We start from the raw sequence: 5120 nt of genomic DNA on the forward strand, positions 1-5120 counted from the left end.
AAATAAATAAATAAATAAATAAATAAATAAATAAATAAATAAATAGAACTAAACACCTCATCCTAACGCAGGGTTTCCCCTTTTACCTTTATAAACTGCCACATTGTCTATGTGCCACATCTGTCTCCCCTCTAGCCAGAGGCAGTCCTCTGTCTCCCCACCTCCAGGGCAAACAGCTCTACCCCTCTCTCTTAATCCCCTGCCCTCTGTGGTAAATAAATCTCCTTTGTGCTGAGAACTCAGTCTTGGGGTGTCCTGAGCCAATAGTGTTCATGTCACTCAGCATGCCTTATGTCTGTTCTTGTGTAGGGCTGAGGTCCCACGAGCCTTCTTGAGTCAGTGTTAGCATGTCTGCCGCTGTCCTTATTCAGCTCCTGTTCAGGCAATCATGTCAGTGAGGCTGTACGGGTATAGCTTCAAGACACACGATTACAGCAAACTCCCTGTTCTCTGGCTCTCTTCCACAGTGACCCCTGAGTCTTAGGCTCAATAGGCTGTGTTGTAGACATATCAGTTGGGACTGGGCTCCACATATGCATATTTATAGCTATAACTTGATGCCTTGTATACATTTGTGTATAAATTATAGATATGTACATTATGTTGTAAACTGTGGTATTGATATATTTTAAGTGTTAAGTTGGGAGGGTAGACCCCAGGCCCTCGCATCTATTCCAGCCTCCAGGCCTGAGAGTTTGTATCAGTCTGGACTCCAAATCCCAGGATGCCACTTCCACAGAGTATTTAAATGAACTCCCAAAAGAGGAACACGTGGTCCCTTTTCCTTTCTCCTGGTGGTCGTGTTCATGGCCTCCTAGTTCCCTCTTGGGGCCACCGGAGAGCGCAGGACTCCCATTAAACCTGGATATTTCTTAATTTGGCTTGTTTTGATTTGGCTTGATTGAGAATTTGCATCGGTGGAGAGCCTGCGTTAGGAAATATTCCTAGCATTAAGAAAAAAATGAAGTATGTTAAAGAGTCAATGATGGTGGGGCCATGTTTCTTTAAATAGTTAGGTCGGGTCTTAGGTGATATGATCAGACCTCCTGTATGAAGCAGGACTACCTACCAATGTATTCCAGGTAGAGGGAACAGCGGTGTAAAGGTTCAGGGTAGAAATGTTCTCTGTGCTTAGGGACAGCAGGAAAGAAGATGATTTGGGAGCAGAGATGGAGGATGCTGGGTGGCAAGGCTGGAGAAGTAAACAGAAGAAAATAGGAGCTACTGTATGGCCTGCTCTGTTGGCTTAGAAGGAAGTTGTGTGGACCCTGACCAAGATGATCTCAATGACATAGGAACTCCTCTGGAACCTCAGGCATGGATATGGTGCACAGCTCTAAGATGGAAGGCCAGAAGGGAGACCTGGGCCGTTGAGATTGCAGACTCAACAGGGTCTGAAGTGGGATTAGGCACTAGAGTAGGCAGAGCAGTCATCCAGAGCCGTCTCCTCCATGCCCCGAGATGTTCCAGGGCATCATTTCTGTCTCCCTCTGACCCAGCCTGCCACACCAATATGCCTGTATTCTCCCTGGTTCATCCTCTGGACAGCAGCGAGCGGGCAGCCAGAGGCGGAAGCTGACCAGCCGCCAGAACTGGGGCAGGGGCAGGATTAGTGAGGTGCTGGGTGACTCCTTCCACTGACATGAGCATGACTTAGTTGGGTGGGATGGCTACTGGTGTTAACTTGGCAGATTAAGGGATTATTTTATGTTGGTAGACTAGGAAGGCCGGGCTTAGTGGTGGGTGGGGCTGCTCTCTGAGCAGGACAAACATAGTTGAGCACCAGCAAGCATGCAGTCACTGTCCCTCCTCCTGGCTGTGGACGGGACGTGATCGTCTGTCTCACTCTCTGGCCACCCTGACTTCCTGTTCTTAACTGTGAGCTTCCTCCTTTACGTTTCTTTTCTCAAGGTATTCTATCATAGCAATAGAAAGAAACTAAGACACAAATCAGTACCCAGTGTGGCCAATACTGCAGGAGACCTGACCCGGTGATTCTCGGGCCTTTGAAACTGTTTTAGGGGACAACTGTGGAAGAATTGGAGCCTTTAGACTAGAAAGCCCCCAAGTACTAAAAGCAAAATGGACTGTTCTGATGGAAGCCTAGAAGACCAAAATCCCAAGAATCACAGTGCGGGCCCATCACATGAGTTCTGAGGGGAACAAAAGACTTTATTTGGAACGGGGCCAGGGGGTCTTTCATGTGATATTTTGGTCAAGAGTCTGGCTTCATTTTGTCCGTATCCTAAGAAACTGAATGAAGTGCAATGTAAAGACTATGTACTCGTTTATTTGGCAGAGGATAGGCGTGTGAGCAAACTTCAAGTTTCAGGCAGAGGATATGTGGACAACAGAAGGCCGTAACTGTTAGAGAGAAGAGCCAGTAACAGAAACCTCTACTGCACTGGAACCACAGTACAGGTGTCCCATCAGAGCTCCAAACAAGGCTGTTGGCATTACTGTCCAACTGGTTTTGAAGGCATGAAAAACCCAAGGCTGAAGGGTTTTTCACTGAGAGCAGCTGAGGCCAGGTAATCTCCAATAGGGTCAGACAGAATCCTTGTAAAGAGGTCAATGGACATTTGTTTGCAATTATTTAGGCAAAGCAATGAAGACCCCCCCACACACACACACCCCAGGATATTGGAGATGTCAGGACTGTGGGATGTCAGCCAAGGCAAGCTGCAAGAATGGATTGGGATCAATTGGAGAGGACAGAGCTGAAGGGGTGTGGCTACTGCATCTTTGGAGATCAGCCAATGTCATTCCAGCCTAGGACACTAGATAGAGAGCTGCAGAATTGGCATTTGCTGGGCTGGGTTTAGGTCTGGCTTTGGCATGACTATTCCTTGTTATGACCAGATTCTTCCCTTATGGAAGAAAGAATATTTATTCTATGTCATTCTAAGTTGGGCAGTTAAGACTTTAGACTTTTAAAGCATTGGCATTGTTAAAGGATTGTGTGTGTGTGGGGGGGGGGTCATGAGGTAGCTTAGTACCCTGACCGGCATATGTACATGTGTGCAAACCCACATGCCTACACACACACAATCACAGAAGATTTTAAAAACTATGGAGGCTTTTCGAATGGGACCGAATGCATTTTACAGTGAGGTGTTAAGTTGGCAAGGGGTAGAGATGGGGTCAGTGTAGACTTGCCAGACTCCAGAATCAACTAAGATGGGAGTCTGGCGCCACTGTGAGGGAATTTCTCGATCACATTAACAGATGTGGGAAGACCCTGTGGACTAGTGATCCTGGACTCTGGAAGTGGAGAAAACAGGAGCCTTCACATGAATACATCCATTGCGACCTCACCCCTTTGTAGATGTTGACAGCTGCCTGAAGCTCTTGCAACTTGACTTTCAACCTTTAAAGTTTAAGCTAGGTCAGAATAGCCATCCCTTCAGTTGTGGTCCCTCCCTCCCCCTCTGTAGCCCTGGCTACCCTGGAACTTGTTAAGGAGATCAGGCTAGATCAAACCCAGAGATCCAGCTGCCTGTCTTGCTGGTGCTGGGATGAAAGGTGTGTGCCACCACACCCTGTTACGTTGCTTCTGTTTGGGTATTTTATCATAGTGCCAAGTAAGACAGACAGACATTGGGTGTTTTAGATCTATCCCTTTTGGGGTAATTTAGATCTAAATTACCTCCGGTAATCCTGGAGGAGCAAGGTGCTTGGTGCTTTACTACCGTGTTCCAGGTGTCGTGTTCCATGTTAGCCGCACCCACGCACGTGTCTCAACGCTTTCCCTTTTAAATACTGCCCTAACTCCAGTGTCGTCCATGAGTGGGAGAGAAAGGGCATCATTAAATACTGCCCTAACTCCAGTGTCGTCCAAGAGTGGGAGAGAAAGGGCATCATCACGTTCCTCCTGTAAAAAAAAAAAAAAGGCTTTCCTTGGTCCCTTTAGTCAGGCTATTATGTGGTTACTTCTTACTCTGTGGGTGAGAAAGTGGAGCTGGAGAAGCGCCCCAAGGTTAAAGGGCTAGTCAGCAGCGGGCTGCTCCACAGCCCTTTAATCCTGGGCGTGGGCTGGGCACCTACTTCCTAGGTCAGTGAGTCATCATCTAAAGACTGTTCCCCACTCTCCCTCCCTGTCACTGCAGGGAGGTCAACATGCCATGCCTACTCAACTAATGACAGAGGGATGTGAAAATGTATTTATTGAAATTTACAAATGGTAGAACCTCTTTGAAAGTTTGACAAAAGCCAGGTCTGGCGGTGCATGCCTCTTAAAAAAGAATCTTAACACTCATACCCATAAAATAAAAATAAAATCTTAGAACACAAACACACAGAAACACAAACATTACCCACTTGTGGGTTACCCTCTTCAAGTGTCAAGGACAAAAGAACCCTTTGCTTTGTCCCTACAACCAGGGTCTGGATGGAGTTTACAGTCCAAGTTTGTATTGGAGATATTTTCCTCTAACACTATTCCAGTGTCCTAATTCTTTCCTTTTGTTTTTGTTGTTCCTTCTGGGATTCGCAGGTCTCCCTCCTGGGGAAAGACCCACGATGGTAGGCTGTATGTCAAACATTAACCTTTACTAGACAGGCACTGCACAGTGCCAAGAAAGCTAGAGCCCAGCTTTCCAGACTCTACTAGAATCCCAAAGCTGACTCTTCAGGAAAGACAGTGCTGCAGCAAGGCTGCTATTTGTCCCAGCTGGCAAGTTTTTCATTATTACTTTAATTGGTCTGTTGAGGGCAGGTCAGTAAGTCTGGCTTGTCCTAGGTGTCACAGGACCCAGGCTCTAACCCTAACCCCAATAACAATGCTGTCCAAACCGGTAGCAACAAAATCACAAACACTCATTTCCAAGTAGTATATGGCTTTTTGATCCCATCAAATAACTTTATTCACACAAACGTCCCTTAATTTACAAAGCTTCAGTCATTCATACACATCAGGGGGATCCACAGTGTTCAAAGAACTTAAATATAATGTATCATACCAACCCAAGTAAGCCAAGTACAAAAAATGTCCATATAAAGTTGTTCACACATAGGTCCTATATTACCAGCTTCTGTGCAAAAAAAAAAAAAAAAAGAAAAGAAAGAAAGAAAAAAAAAGAAAGGGAAAATTAGATTAACTAGTATTTCAAACTGACCTT

General features: G+C 45.9%; 1 protein-coding gene across 1 annotated transcript in view; it reads right to left on the minus strand.

Moving 5' to 3' along the window:
- Positions 1–4671: 4671 nt before the first annotated feature.
- Stk35 (serine/threonine kinase 35) overlaps positions 4672–5120 on the minus strand; it is a 32678-nt gene continuing 32229 nt past the window's right edge. The window contains exon 4 of the mRNA XM_026788487.1: positions 4672–5033. The gene's annotated coding sequence lies outside the window, so the exon portion shown is untranslated. The remainder of the gene's footprint in view (positions 5034–5120) is intronic.

Source organism: Microtus ochrogaster, unplaced genomic scaffold (assembly GCF_000317375.1).
Source record: "Microtus ochrogaster isolate Prairie Vole_2 unplaced genomic scaffold, MicOch1.0 UNK3, whole genome shotgun sequence".
NCBI lineage: Eukaryota > Metazoa > Chordata > Mammalia > Rodentia > Cricetidae > Microtus > Microtus ochrogaster.